Raw genomic sequence first — 16,829 nt, 5'->3', positions numbered from 1 at the left:
TGTTTTTGGTGGACCATATAGCATGTTTTTTGTTTGACATTTTAAATGTGGTCTGTGTTCACATGTTGACAGTGCTCAGAACTGTCCTTACCTGGAAGAGGTGCTGTGCTCATATTCTGGAATGTGTCCTGTCTTCTAGGTTTATCACCTGCTCTTCTCATAGACAGCGCCATTAAGGCCCCAGGTTTTGCTGGCCTTTAGGAGTCATACCATTTCTCGTTCTTTCTGGAGAGCAGGAATGATCGTTATTTTTTGGATCCTAGTTTCTCCATTATGTCAAATTTCCATTACTACGTGAGTATAAATACGGTTGGATGGCTCTGAAATACTCAAGGTAGTAATGTATGAAAAACATTTCTTTAATGCTCAGCTTGAAAACAGGTACTACGGAGTCCTCTGGAGGGCAGCCTAGAAAATTCATTTTGGTCTTACTATGTCTTTTAGTCAACAATGATCCCTATCAGGGTACTTCATTCCATTCATAAGTCTACTGTCTCATAAAGAAACATCATTAAAAGAAGCAACAAAGACCAGAAGTTACACCCTTCTATTCCTTTAATAAGTGTGTTTAGGTTGCTAAAATAGATAAATGAATACCATTCTGCACTATTAAAAGTGGTACAAATTCTTCATAGATGATGGTATAACGCTTCCGCAGAGCATCAGGTTTACTGATGAAAACTTTCTTTTGTCCTTAGGTTTTGAAGCAAATGCCTTGTGTTGACAAAGTTGTAACCAGGCAAGGTGTTTAAATCTGAAAAGAATTCCTTCTTACTGGTGACTTGAACTTCTTCTGATCTTTCTAAGGGAAGAAAATGGAGTCCTGAATTTCCTTCTTTGCTATTCTTTGTTGCTCTGCTGAGTGATTACAATGCAGTTTGCATCTAGATTGGTAAATAACTAGTTCTGGTGTGGTGGTAGTTCATGATGTTAAAGGAGAGCCATGATGCTAATAAGTGGTTTTGGTTGCACTTCTAATGTTTTGGTTTATGGGATGTTTCTCAGACTTGTCTGTGGTGCATGATTGAAAGCTCTTTGGTAAATGAGGGGAGTAGCTGGACTTGTGTTATGCCCCGAATGTGTTTAATACAAGAAAATCAAGCTCCCTGAATGCAGTGTTTTTAAAATGGAAGGTAATAAGTATGCATTTTCCGTGTACACATACTCTTATGTAGCATATATACTATCTTTTTTAAATGTTGCTAAGTGCTCTTTGAATTCTGACTGAGAATTGTTGACAAACAGAAACTAAAAGTTAAAAATAAATCAGTATTGTGTATAGCTGTGGAAATCAGGCAAGCTTCGCTTTGGAGAAGTTACTCTCTCAGGTATGTGTAAAATGGGTTTCAGTCTATCCTCAGTTGTCCATAATGAAACTGGAGTTCTTGTGGCACACCATTGTTAGGAGTTGATGCTGTTTCTTGACTTTTAAGAACTGACAATGGTTTTTGTCTGTATTTTTGGTAATACACATGAACCAGATCCTTCTCTAACATTTTCCTTTCCAGGCTAAATAATATTTCTGGAGCATGCAAATGGATAGCATGTGACAGAACCAATCATTGCTTACCATTTTTAAAAAATTTGAAAATTACTTTAGCACGTAACACCCGGGGGGTCACACTGTTTATTCTGTGGTGCATGTAGAATTAAAGAGAGATGAGCAGAGAATACACATAAAGTTATACTTTACTCTCAGAATGGAAAGAAAATGTATCAATCTTTGTGTTTAGGGCAAAATATCAGTTATGAAAACATACTGTTGCAGACTGTTTGTCAGACTGTTGGATCAGAACAAGCTGAAGGACTGGGGGAGGTTTGTTGCTGTTGTTCTCCTGTTTCCCTGAAGTTCAGAACTTTTTCCGGTTTTGTAGTACAGAAATACCATTCCATAATCGTTGCCATTTGTTTCAGTTGGCTTGAATGTTTAGCAGGTCAGTCTTCATCTGCTTGATGGGAAGTGGCTGTTAAAGAAAATAACTTATGCCAGAACTCTACAACCTGTAACAGATTCTACATACTCTAGTCCTTCAGTGAATGAAGAAATCAAGCAAATTGGAAAAATTCATGATTGTTGCTGACGGAACTGAGAATAGCTAGGTAGTCTCGTGCTTGGCTCATAGTCAAAGGTTGGTGATCAGTGATTTTGTTTTTGTCTGGAAAATCCTTTGCTACAGAATCCAGTAAGTTTTGATTCTGATTTAGTTCTCATCATCTGCTCACTGATACTGACAGTAGCATCTTTCACAGCGCTGAACAGAAAGAACACCCACTTTCATTGATGGCCAAATAGGAAAATAGGCATCCAGCACTCTCACATAATGATCCATCTTTGACCATGCATGCAGTTGTGCTAACTCTAAGTTGGACTGTTTCTGTGGAGTGCATCACATTTAAAAATACAACTGAAAAAATCATCAGCTGCTGCAGAATGGAGCTGCTACCCCTTGAGCAAAGTTGATTGTTAAAACAGTATTTTCTGTGAATTACAATTTCTTACAGCACTTCAGTTTTTCTCAAGACTGTCTGCTTTAAGAATATTGAAACTACCTGTCTTACGGTAGAAATACATGAGCTTTTTGCAAGAGAATGTGCAACCTAAGACATGCTGCTGCTGTGTGAATAGAGCTTAGTTGTCATCTTCAGTCACCTTGTGGTTTACTGCAGGATTGCTCATTAAGCATGATACAACTATGGTGTGAAAGAGTGAAAATATAGTCTAGAGTATTATATCAGCTCTGGAAATGTTGTGGTTTTCTTTTTCTTAAATGTTTACATCAACATGGATAAAGAACTTACCTTGCATTATTAGTTCCCAGTCTTTAGAAGGGAAGAACTGGTGTTGGTACAAGTTAAAGTTTCACTTTTCACCCATCAGGTTGGGTTTGGTATTTTTTGGACTTTGCTTCCATCATCTTTGTGAACCCTGTCCGTTAATTGTTCCTTGCCTGTCTGTTTGTAAACAAAATACATTGCTGTTATTGTCTGTCTGTAAGGCATTGTTTTAACTATTTTCTGAAGCCTTTTAATCTCTGAACAACCATTTAGATACCATGGCGATCTGGAGGAGAATTTCAGTAGTGGCTCTTATGAAAGGATTGAATTAGAAAAGTAGAGTTGTAATATTACACTGAAACAAATATATTAACCTGTCCCCAAAAAGCCCACATCTAATCCAGTTGAATAGTTAAAAATTATGAAGAATTGGGATTTGCAAGTCACATTAGAAAGTATGCTTCCTGCAGAAGAATAGTCTGTCATTAGTGTGCTTTTAAATCAGAGGGAAGAACATGACCTCGCCGGCCAAGATCAGTTTTTTCCCAATTTGAGATTTTAACATCATTGGAATGCTCTGAGAATCCTTTTCGAAGGAATGAAGTAATTCACCCTGTGGGACAGCTTGTTGCCACCTAAACAAATTTATTGTTACCAGAAGAAAAAAATATTCTTTGCCCATTTATTTAATGCAGCTGTTGTGGTGAATCGTTTAATGCCCTTCAGACACAATTTCCCTCAGCAGATTGTGCCATTTTATTATTAGCATTGCTGCCATGAAATTTTGGAAACCCACACAATATTGGGCAGACCTTGGGACTTGAAGAAAACGTGTTTGGTCTGGGTTGGAGGCAAATTGTGCATTTTGCTATGACGTTCCTAATATCTCTGCTAGCATGCAGCTAGCTAACTGTGAATTGACTGAACTGAAACCCAGGAACTCTCTTGGAGTATTGTAAATCAGCGTATGCGGACTGGAAAGGGGAAGCAGTACTGAGAGTTTTCTTTGCCTGTGGAACATTCACATGGTCTGCATCCTCAGGAAGCCAAATACTGATGGGTACATGGTTCCTTTTTATTATGCCTCTCTTCGTTATTTAACATTTCCCAGATTATTTCTGGGAAATGCGGTTGCAATACTGAACTTGAAGTTTACTGACCATTTGGGATCAAACTGCACCAGGACAACCTGCGTACTATGAGATAATGTATTGAGGAGCAGAGGTGGCCATCTCAGTTGAGATCTGCACATTTGCAGCATAAACTATAAGTGTGTAAAAAGAAATTAAAGTTCTTACAGCGTGGTGGTGCAGGACTGATTTTACTTGGTTTTCTTACCATAGTAGAAATGAGAAGGCAATTTCTTAGAATTTTAAATATGAATGGCCTAATTATCTTTCTATTTTGAGTCTCTAGGGCAGTCTTCTTTATTCTCTCATAAAACTTGAATCATGTTTTCTCTTCTCCTGCTCATCCATTCCTACAGGTTTGAGTCAGAATCCTTTGAGAAACTAAAGGAACGCTGAGTGACTATTCTGATTTCTGCTCAAGATTAATCACTTTCTTTGTCATGATGAAACTATTTTGTTTCATTCTTACCAGTGGAGTGTTCCGGCAATTGCGATGTCTCTTTCTACCGCTTCCAAATTTGCATGGTACTGGATCTGCACCCTGGATCTGAAGCCTTAAATCTTCCTTATGCATGTGGGTTGGAAAATTGGTAATGACAATGTTTCATTCAAGTGGATTACCACTTTCTAGCTGATAAATACTGTTTGGAAGCAGAATGTGCTCTTTTATTCATGGTTTTGCTTAAACCAGGTAAGCGCAAGTACTGTTACCAAACAAAAAGTATAGCAAGTTGCTGGAAATGGAGAGAAAAAAGTGTTCTGAAGTCGCATGTCTTCCATTCTGTGTTAGGTTTCTAGTCAGGAGGCTCTGGTCTCTTTGAATTGTAGGATTTAAGATTTGAATATGCAAAACCTTAAAGCTGCCTGGGTGGAAATGGCACAGTTTCTTTTTTTTTTCTAATGTTTTTCTGGCTTGCAAAACTCTCAGATGGAATCTCTTTGGGAGGGGAGGCCTTTCCTTAGGACTTGTGCTCTGGAGTGTCAGTCATTCAAATATTTCTCCATACTGCTTCCCTTGTATGTGTGTACAGGCGCAAAGTTTGTTTCCTTAACTGATCAAGATACACATGTATGAATGGATGTTCAGCTTTACACAAGAAATTCCTGATGCTTTTTATTAGGAAGGCATCTGAACTGTCTGCTGTGACCAGTATATTCATACATGAATTTGCTGGGTTTGAACAGTTAGTACTCTCAGGGGAATACATGGAAGGCTGCAAGGTTGTTATCACTTCACCAATTCCTGTGATGTTGCTGGTCTTTGGAGAGAAACTATTGCAAAAAAAGCCAACCCCAAAACAGAAGTGAAAATTCTCTGTCTAAATGAAGAAAAAAAAAAAAAAACAAACAAAAAAAAGAAAAATGGTAATACAGTTAGTTATACTGTAATTATCTGAGCTGGAATCTGTCTTGTGTGGATAGAATGTGCTAGCAACTCCACTGTCTGAGATGTCTGCTTTAGCAACTGGCTGCATATGTATTTGTGCAGGAGAATCTGAATTAATTCCCACAATTTTTTGTCTGCAGGTCAAAAGTATAGTTGAGCAAGCTGATTTAGAAAGCAGTTTGTCTTGAAAAAGCCTGTTAAGGGTGATTTGAAAGTACTTTTTCATTCTCTTTAAAAAAAGCACAAGCCATTAACAGATTTACATGTAAGCTGAAATACTGCCCCCCAGAAAATAGAAGCATCTTTCAAAAACTAAGATTTCTTCTGTTTAACTCTTGTAGGATGTTACTTTTCTTCTCTGGGGATTAGCGCAGAAAGGGAACAGAGCTGCAGTTCTTCCCTGCTTCAGAGTGTAAATTGCCTTAAAACACAAAAACCTAAATATTTGTTTTGACAGGTAGGTAATACAGACAATTACTTTAACTTGGCACTACACCATACATGGATGACAAGGTATCTTAAGCAGCATTTTAAAAATTACCTTTTTTATTCTGTTTTGTTAAGTCTGATGCAGATAGTAATAAAAGTTTTGTTTGGCCACTGTTGCTGATCCAGGTACTAGCTTTTGTACATGTAGCTTCTGGGTTTTGAGAATACTGTATTACTGTTTGAAGCACAGAAAACACAGCTTTACCAACAAACACCTACATTGTTTCAACTTACTCATCTGTGGATACTCAGAACTCTTGTGCAAGCAATGAGTCTTTACTGCTATTTTTTGAGGTGTTTGTTTTTCCATTTCCTTTGAACAGAAGTTGCCAAATCCTTTTCTTTTGAAGAAGCCGTAGGCAGATTAACTTGTCTGGTAGCAGATCTTACTGTACTCTTCAGTTAGAGTCACACAGAAATCAAGATTTTTCAGGTAATGACAACCAGGTGGCACTAAAGCTTTGATTTCATGTTAAGATTAAATTGGAGAAAAAAACCCAAAAGCTTGAAATTGTTTCCACTATAATTAAACTTATGTGGTTTCATATTGCCCAATACAGTTTTAAACCATTAACTCCTACTTCATGAAAGTAAAAGTCGCCACTTTTCTGTGGAAAAAAATTCAGTGGATTAACATTGCACTACTGTGTGGAGTATCACTTGCAGTCCACAGTCAAGATTTTGCGCTCCATCGAACCTATGTGCTGTGTGCTTATGGAACAAGAACTTTCTTCTGCCTTAAGGAGAGGCTTCAAAATTAAATGGTCTTTTTATATCCTGCTAAAAAGTTTGACAACTGCTGACACCTAATGGAAAATGGGATTTAATTTGGTAGAAGCTGCTTTTGGATTGTAGAGTCTTTAAATATATTGTAGCAAGAAGTAATTCTGAAACCTGCCAAGGTTTCTGACTGAATCTTTCACTTTTTGTTCCTCTTGGAATGATGAAAAATAAGGATAAATATCCAAACCAAAGCACTAAAGATACTTCTGATAGAAGAACCCACTCTGGCAAAGAAATCTCAGAACTTCAGCTGGATCAGAGACACTACCAAGATCTCTTACAAAGAAATGTACTTGAAGCTCTAACGTGAATGATTCGAACAGGTTTAAGGAATGTATGATATGATTACTGCATGTTTTGCAGTAGGTACTTTATAGTTAAGGAGGAATGTGAATACCCTTTTCCAAGGAGTTTACAATCTACATATTCCTTTATTAGGAATATAACGATTTGTATCTCCTTTCCCTTCTCCCAGCAGGCAGAGAGAATCTGCTGTAAGGCTGAAGGGATGGCCCTGAAGTAAACTTGGGTATAAACTTCCTCATTTTTACTTAGAAGCCTGTCTGTTACAGCCTCATTGCAGTATGTATGTTTCAGGTGTAGCTTGAGAAGAATTATTGTGATACCCTTTAAAGCAATTTATCTACAAATCTGTTGGGGAGAGACACTAACATGGTGAGTATGCTGCATTGCTAGTAGTATGCTAACAGTGCACATCTGTACCTCCTACTTGAAGATGAACTTGGAGCAAAATAAGAATCTGACTAAAAAGTTAGATTTACCTCAGTAAAACCAGAAGTGACTGTTTGGCTTTGGGTCAGTGTGCGGAACTGATGAAACCTTCAGTGACCTTCAGTGATAAATATTTCTCCATCACCTCCTTTGTCAGTTGTGTCCAGTACTGACTTGTAGAAGATTCTCTCAGTCCCATGGATTTCCATCCTCTTGTTCCTGAGCTAAATTTACGATGTGCTACGTTAAAGGAAAGGACTATCTAGAAGTTAAGACTGGCATGATTTATGTTTTGCTAAGTGCAAAAATGCTGACCATACCATGTTGTCACTTTGCACTCTGCTTTGATAGTTTCTTGGATTCTGCATCTAAATCATAGTCTCGAATTTAATTTGAAAAGCCACAGTTGTCCAGAGATTTTCTCTCTCAAAGGCTGTTCTCCACTACATACTCTGATGCAGCAGCATCCAGTGCAGTCATTTTGGAATGGAGTTCTTCAACAGTGTCCTCAACAGCTGAGCAATCTAATAGAGAATGTCTTTCTCGAGGAGTATTGCAAGATTTCTCTCTTCTTTCAGACATTTATTCTCTGCATCTGACCTTTTTGGAGCCAATTTCTCTAAACAAAATACAGGTGCTGTGTTCTTGTTCATGGACAGTTGTTTACCGTTCCTAGTGAAATGGAACTTCAGAAATACACATTACTTATAAATCTGCACAACTGATGTGAGGTCCAGGGTTGGTGTTGAGGTGACTATATATTTTGCAAGAGTGTGATTTATGTATGTTCTTCATCTGTGTGTTTTTATTCACAGAGGGCTTGATTTCAAATGTTATTGCCTTGGAAAATACTTTTTCTGCAGCAGTTCCATATTAGTCTCTTATTTAGATGAATGCTTTAGCTTGAGACTTTGGTACATTAGTTCTTGCAGCTTAGGAGATTTACCTTTCTGAGATAAAGATGTATAGTTTAACTTTTTTGGTATACATTGATTTTCCTTTTCTGGACTATTGTGGGATTTCCTTTTATTTTAATTTGTCCTTGGCTACATGCATCAAGATGAGGGAAATCTATTTTCAGCAGTGGAAGCTACTTGTTAGCATCGATGTACAGGAGAGACAAATAATATACTTCTCTCCTTGTGATAATTTAACCTAGTTGGGTATCTTTTTTCCTGCATTTTCTAGCACAGGCCATAAACAAATGTGTAACGCACCTCATATGTATATTATATAAAACTTAAATAAATGTGTGATGCTGAAATCAGTTTCCTTTACATTCAGTTCTCCAGCTGGATTAGTTCAGTCTTTGCTGTGATTTTTTTTTTCTTTGTGTTTGTGTCAAGTTGTATAAACCTGGTGAGTACAGAGTTCAGTATAGCTGAATGTACAGATGGAATCTGCATATTGTAGAAACAATACTTAACTTTCTGCAATATGTAGGTTGCTTGCATTTTTTTTATTTTTTTTTTAACATTACTGGTTTCATTGTTCCCTACCTTTGATACACCAGCTGTGGAGAAGACCGACTTCTGGAAATAATGGTGCTAAAATTGCATTGAGTTTAAAGTCATTAACGTAATTAAAATATTTTACAAATACGCAGCTGGTTGGCACCTTCCCTGGGAAAGAGGATATAAATTAGCAGCAAAATCAAGACTGGACAGTATTCTAGGGAATTTTGGAAAGTATAAAAGGGTAGAAATATATTGCAAAAAAAATAAGAATTGAAATTCAGCATTCGGTGTCAGATTCTTTTTTTTTTTTTTTTTTTTGCTGACAAAAGACAAAGGTTTTGAAAATAGTATAATATGCTGCTTTTGGTGATCTTGGGGAGAAGAATGCTCAGTAGCAATTAGGCACCTTTTTTTGACTGTTATCAGCTGGGATTTTTTTGTTTGGCTGTGTTTTTGCTGATGTCCTTGTCACTGAGTTTTTGGTTTATTTTAAGAGCAGTTTTGCCTTTGGAAGCAGCAGCCTATCTCCAGTAGCACCACTGACATGTTGCCCTTGAACCCTATGCACACAGGGATTCCGTCCTGCACCTGGGATGCGTCTGAGCCAAGCTCTGAACAGTTAATGTGGAGCAGATAAGCCCTGTTACCAGAGAGGGAATGGCACAAAGATGCATGTCTTCAGTGATGCTTCTCAGAAATCACCTTATAACTTCTCATAGACTAATTAACTTGATTTTTATCTAAGGGTTTACCCTCTTGAGTCAGTCCTCTTCCATTTTGCAGATGGGCTGGGCAGATGCTACACCTTAATGTGGGGGGGTGGTTGAATCACCTGTCATTTTGAACTGTCTATGGTGTGGATTCATGTGCTGGGGCACCCTGAATGTCTGAAGCTACACTACAGTCATATGTATTGATAACATACCTGTGTGCTAAATCTTAACAGTGTAGAACTGAGTTGTCATGACGGGGGACTTTCCCAGTGCTACTGTTCTGTTTAAATGTCTTATGGGGAAAACAGACATTGGAGAGGTGTCTGCATAAAAACTTCCTCCCTATTATTCTCAGTGCTCCTTTATTTGTACCGGGATTTAGGGCTATTGTACGTAGATCTTTCACATGTAGGGCCTGATTTTTTTGTAATGCCATATTTACCTTGTCATTACTCCATTACTGTTATGGATTTCTGTTTTACACCTGCATGATATCAGAGTTACATCTACAATACTTGCATTTATCTATCCTCTCCGCCTTCCTCTCCCCCAGCTCTCTTAATTGTTATTTTGTATGTCTGAGAATCCTTTCTCAACTTTAGCTTCCAGCATGGATTGTTGTGTTTCGGGCATAGGGCTCCTAGCTCTATGGTTTATTTCCAGTGGAAAAAGCCACTGAATGCTTGCAAACACATGGCCATTCAATAATATACTGAATAAAGACAACTGAACTGGCACCAGAAGGCTTATAGGAGAAGCTTTTTGAGATGGTGAACTGAGTTTTGCAAGCTGCTGTACTAGCAAGATCCTTGGATCACTGGAGCATGTCGCAGGGACGATGCAATGGCCACTGAGTTTTTCTGGAAAGATTTTGGGGACATTACACGCTGCTTTCAGGTGATGTCAGTGCTGTGCTCCCAAGGAACACCTTCCATGCTGGTTCCAGCGATATTTGCAAAGAAAGGAGCTGCTCTGCAAAGGATCTCTACTGCCACTAGTTGCCAGAGAACAACCTCTGTGGAAAGAACAGCCAGATGGTTCTGAGGCTGACGGTTGGCTGTGGTTGGCATAACAGGCCATAGTACGAAGTAGTACAAAGAGAGGTAAGATCTTCTGATGGTAACTGCTGGTCTACTGGCTGACTGAAGCCTTAATATTCGTTCTTTCTTAAGAATCAGATCTTGAGAATTGAAGTTAGGGTACTCCCACATAAATGTTGGTCTGTGATTCATGATGCAGTCAAAAGCTAAACTTGCTTTTGTGTAACCAGTAAATTTGGGGGCAAATGGTCACAGATGGTGGTGTCACAGATGGTCCTCAATACCATGAGGAGATGGTGGGCTTCACAGTGAGTGTATTGATGCAGACAGACTGTAGGCCACTAGCGGGGAACAGGATGGCCACTGGTGTTCCTGAGCGTGTATAGGAAAGAAATTGCTATCTTTTTGTTTGAAATACACAGTGCAGTTTTATGGGAACAAGCTTGCCACAAGTTGGGAGAGAGGATTCTGTAGTTTTGTCTCAGCTATTCAAGAGTTCACGTGGCAACGGCTGGTTTGGCACCAAAGTGATGCTCTGTGCCACTGCAGTCTTCCCCACAGTAGCTGCTCAGGAAATACTGGTCCAAAGATAATTCCTTCCAGCATGAGGTGGCCCCTTCTAAAAAATGAAATGCAATCATCTTCATGAGGAAGCCCAGGATCTGCAAGGATTTTGTTTCCCTGATCGGTGTGACTGTTCAAATGCAGAAAGCATTGCCACCAGCATCCTGGTTACATTGCAGGTATGAAAGAGGCTTACACAAGCAAATCATAAAGTATAGTGTTAATGGACATGTCTCCAGTTAAGTGCTGACGTATGGGTGAGTACAGTAATGTCACTCCTTTACCTTTCAATAAATAATCAAAGTTCCATGAGGTTCTTGAAACAGAACATTTGTCACCAGATTGAACACTCCCACCTTGGCTTGGCTTGTTACAGCCTTGCGAAGTGGAGATCCTATGCCATGAATACGGAGACCTTCAGTGACTGGACCATGACCGAGGCTGTGTTTCCAGCTTCCAGATGCTGCCAGTTCCTGCAAAGATTGCTCTGGTCTTTTGGATAACACTGCTTATTAAAAGTTTAGTCAGAAACGGAGGTGAGATTGCTTTGAAGCTCAGGGGTTATAAATAGCTGCAGAATACATGGTCTGTTTGAAGTCACGGCATGACGAAGAAAAATGCAGTGAAGGGCTTTACCTGAGCTCTGACAGCAGCGGTGACTCTGCGTGCTGCACAGGGGCTTGCGCTCTGCGCAGAGGTTATTTGAAGCGTCCACTGCCGAGTAAAAAGCCCCTGGTGTTCTGTGCTCGCTTGGAAATGCCACGCTATGGGCACAGCCTTCCACAAAAGAAACAACAAACTGAAGAATTTCTGGGCCAGCAGCTGTCAGAGCTAAGAAGATGGGGCTTTGATGCTGCTTGGCATAATGCTCACAGCTGCAGCCCAGGACATTTCTAAACATGAATAGATGATATTCTGCTTTATAATGATTGCTCAAGAGAGGAGAACACTGTGGCTTTTAAAAATACCATTTCTACAGCGTTCTCTTTTTGTAACTGTAGCTACTATTCCTGAAGTGTTTTATTTAAAAACAGCCTTTGTAATTGTTTTTATTTGAACACAGATTGCACTGCCAGTCATGGGGACTCAGTAGACACAGATGCATAGGGCTGGCCTTGCTTTTCCCTTCAGCAGGAATTCATAGTGTTTTCAAAAGTTGCCCTTATTTCTACTGTTTCTTACTCACAGACCTGGAAATTGGAAATGGAAAAGAATTACTTAAGCTGTTGAATATTCTGTGCTCACTCTCTGAGAACTAAATGAGGACAGGTTTTATATAGAGATGCATAGATATGTATATACATGTGTTGTCAGGTATTTTGCTTAGTTTTTTAAAATAATACAAAGTATTTTTTAATATTTTCTGTTCTTTGTGTAAAGCTATGGATGACATACACATGCTTTCGGAAATCCAGTAAATATTTTCCTTGAAGTTTCAGATTTTTTCCTCTATCTGGTATTTTTCATATTCCCAGCTTTTCACTTCACCCAATTGCTTTTAGCTGCTTATTTTCCATGATTGCGGTAGGACAAAAAGATTGATCCTGCTGGGTACAGGCTGGTACTTTACCAACGATCCTTGTTAATCTAGTAGAGCCACTAGTGAGAAGACAATAAAAGCCTGAGCAATAAACACCAGCAGGGAAGCTGCCACATTTGACTCGTGCCACTTGGACTTAATGCTGTGTCATTAAGAGTTGCTTAGTAGGTAATGGGAAATAGCCACAGGAAATGTCTATAGAGCCCGTTTTTTTTGGAATAGCAAAACCAAGAATGGTGTTTGACCCTAATATACAAAACAAAAATTACCCTATGAACTTTTAAGCAAAAGCCTAGTGCTAAAAAACAAATTACTAAATTTGGGAAGCCTATAGAAATACTGCAGAGGCTGACTGTAGGTGCGATTGCTTACTGTAAATATGCTCAAAGTCATCTCAAAAGGAGAAAACAGGAAATTTCTCAAATGTTAGGTCTTTGTAATGTTTTTATGTTACCAAAAAAAAAAAGAAAAAGTTGATCATGACATGGGACTTAATGACATGGGATGTCACCTGCCACGCAGCAGCCTGTGCAGTTAGCTGAGAAAGAATTGGTACGTAAATATGGACTCTGTTGAGTGTTGACCTAAGCCTGCTTTTTCTTGAGATCCACGGCACAGCTTTCACTGGCTTTACTTGAATAGCCATTCTCAAGCATTCTTGATCAGGCCCGCTTTTAAAAATGGATTTACTAGTTTGATATTTATGTAGGGACATGTGTGCTTGTTCTCTGGCAGCCTGCCTCCCCTCCGAGATGAGCGTTACCCCCAGCCAACCTGCTGGGTTTGGGTGGTGGAGGTGAGTCTGCACTCTGCTTCCAGCAAAGGCTGACTATCCTCTCACTCCTTTGTGCACCCTTGCTCGGAGTAAGTATCTCCCTTGAAAGCCCCTGGGCTACGCGATGGCCTCCTTGTCGTGGTGCCTCCCGTGCTGCCCTGTCTGGGCACAGCTCCCAGTGAGACGTCTCCCTTCTCCACCTTGCTCATCTCTGCATCCAAGTTTTAGTGCTTGCACCTGAGCTGCTGCAGGCAGGTTGGTGAGCCGGGGCACCCCAGAAGGGAGAGTGCAGCCCAGTCTCTGTGGCTCCATTGCCACTGTCTCATCAAAACAGGGCTTTTCCTTGTGTAAGTCAAGGGAGAACAGCTCAACTAGCTGCTGCTGTGAAGCTGGCACCTGGCACAGCCCCAGTTCCCATGCCCTGGTCCCTGGCTCACACTAACATTGTATTTCATGGTGTACAAAAAGAAAAAGCTTTTGCTACCAGCTAGAGATACCAGACTGTCCTGGGGGACCCCACAGGGTGTTTTATCCTTGAGATTGATCTCCACTGTTTCTCTGTGCACCGCTTCACCTTCCCCAGGAGCGGCGCTGGGTCGGCAGCTCTGCGCACCAGAGGCAGAGGAAGGGGTTGTCTTCTCTAGCTGAAAAGTGATGCCAGATCTCTCAAATGTGGTATTTGTACTGTAACCTGGATTAATCTGTCTTTCTAATGCATATAATGGGACAGCAAATGTTGCTGAGATTTCATGAGCACAGGCCACTGGCTCACCAGGGGATGCTTACCTGGAGAGAGCTGCCAAATACACATCTGAGATGTGTACTTGAGGGATGGTCCCTTTCAAGAACATCTGCTTGAGCTGGGAACCTCTAGGGCTGGTTCAGTCACTGCAGACAGGTCCAAGTCATTAGCAGGAGTAAAGTAAGACCAGAGATGTTTTATTGCTTAATTAGAGCTTCCCGCCAAGCTATTTTGGTACATGGGTTGAACATTCACTAGGAACTTCTTCAAGCCCTAATTAGCTGTACATGAGTAATAAGGGGTTTTATGGTAACAGTGTGGATGAGTACGTAAGGGTTCTCGGGCCTCAGTGTGGTCACATCTCCCTCTTTTGGCTGCTACGAGACACCAGCAGCCTGGAGGCAGGAAACAGTGATTTTTAGTGCTTTGCTGTCTTTGCTGTTGTTTAGCTGTGTGGGCTGGGTGCGTTGCTGTGGATGGGTTATGAATGCAATTAGAAATGTAAAAGGATAGCCCCGAGGAATTGTTCCTGGAGGAGACAGTTACGGGTGGCTGTGGGCTTTTTGCATATACCGCAGAAATTTAGATAGAGGGAAGGAAAGGATTTTTGATTATTGTTTTTTTTAAAGATGAAACTGTCAGCAGTAGGTGAGTGCATTGCCCCTGTTGCTTCCTTGGGTAATTAGTGGGAAATGGTGAAGCAAGAGCCCACCCAAGCCTGAGGGTCACGACTGTAGTCACTGTGTGGGCAGCAGCTCTCCCTTCTCCCCCCAGCCCTCCAAGCAGACACACTTTGTCAGTAGAAATCTCCCTGTGACAGGCACCCGTTAGTCTTTGAAAACTAGCTGCTGTATCTTGGCCACCACTAGAATGTAAATGAAGTTTCACACCATACCCTGCACAGCACAACCAGTGAAACCCTAATTTCTTAAGAGTTCACACCCTATTTCCCTTATGCTTTAGGCTCCATCGCCCCTAGAGTAACCCCAGCTCTCCCCACATCCCAGTAGATGTGCTGCCTTCTCTGTATTGGTGCTCATATGACCTAGATGGAGGGAGGGCAGCATGAGTCCCCCCTTCTTTCTCTGCCAGCCAGCTACTGCTTTCCAAGGCTCCACAGGAGTATGGGGCTGTGATTCAGCTCATGCCACTTGAGCATTGTGCAGCAGAGCTGTGCCTGCCTGGGTGCAACTCCCCTGACTCCAGGAAGACCAGCACCCCCGGAGGAGGCAGCTGCACCCCCAGGCTCCCCAGATAGGAACTCTGCTTGCAGAGGGAGCATGGAGTGAGCAAAAGGTGGGTAAATGCTCCTTCTGCATCCTTGACACCTCTGTGCTCTCTGTCATACTTGGCTGAAGGTGGACAGGGGGTTGAAAAGCTGCTAGGGAAGATGCCAGCCAGAGAAGTGCCCTGTGGTCTTCTGTCATTTGCAGAGTCTCTTTAGCCCTGCTTTATTTTTCCTATTTCTGTTGGACGGAAAATCTGTCTGGGAAGAATTCAAGCTAAGGATACAAGTGGCGAGGCCTCATCACAGGCAAAAGATAACTGACCTGAGCTGTGGTCTTGTTGGTCCATGTTTCACAAAAGCCAGTGTAAAACACAGCTCTGTAGCTCCTGCTTCCTTGCAGTTATATGACAAACACTGGAGCAAACAATATTGCTCCAAATACTGGGTCTAATCCTGTTCAACATCTTCATTAATGATCAGGTTGTGGAGTCTCCCTGATCAAACTTTCTGATACTCAAACACCTTCTGGACACGGTCCTGGGCAACCGGCTCTCGATAGCCCTGCTTGAGCAGGGGCGTTGGACAAGATGATCTCCAGCGGTTCTTTCCGACCTCAGCCACTGTGTGACTCTGTGATTTGGGGTATTGCCTTGCCCTCAGCCCCCCACCTGCTGCTTTGCTGACTCCTGCGAACTTACATGTTAGCAGAGGAAGCAAGAAACTGCTGTCCCAGGGACTCTGTGTACAAGGGCTTGGTTCCAGCAGGATGTCTTCAGTAAGCCTGTATCTTATGTCCCCTAATTGTTTAGCTATGGCCAAAAGAATTTTCTAACCCTTTCCCTAAGCCAGAGCATTATTTAAGCTCTGAGGTAGTTACTGCCTGCAGGAACACCACTGTCCTGTCCTTCACAGTGCCACCAGCAGCACTTCTCAGAAGCTGCACATTTGAGTCCGGCACCTGTAAGCTTTGGGATGTGTTCCCACCTGCATCCAGCCCCCCGCTTCCTGATCCTCCTGACAAGTTGCACTTTGGACCAGACTGACCCCAAGGCATTGGGGTGATGGTGCAGGTTTAAAGGAGCGTGTTGGTTAGTGGGGGCTGCTCAGCCCCGCAGGGATGCCACCACGAGGAGTAAGCCCATTTTGCTGCAGTGTTATTCTTTTCCTGACAAAAGGCAAGAAATTCCCAGGGTAATGCTTTAGAGCAGAAGTTATCAAATAGGTCTCTAGGGACGTAAAGGGGTAACTTAAACTATGCATTTATTTAAAAATGGATTGAGTAAATTTGGTGTTGGGGTTGTAAAATATACAAACCTCAAGAAATGAATATACAAACAGAAGCAGGAAATCTAGCTAGCCGCACTCGCAACGGGGGAACCACTGTAAAACTGCCCCTATTTCAGAGACCCCATCCTACCCTGACTTTACTACATGCTTCCTTACCCCTGCAGACGCACTGCCTGTGGATCACCCT

Source organism: Accipiter gentilis, chromosome 22 (genome assembly GCF_929443795.1).
Source record: "Accipiter gentilis chromosome 22, bAccGen1.1, whole genome shotgun sequence".
Lineage (NCBI taxonomy): Eukaryota > Metazoa > Chordata > Aves > Accipitriformes > Accipitridae > Astur > Astur gentilis.
Note: the sequence above shows the minus strand (reverse complement) of the source record.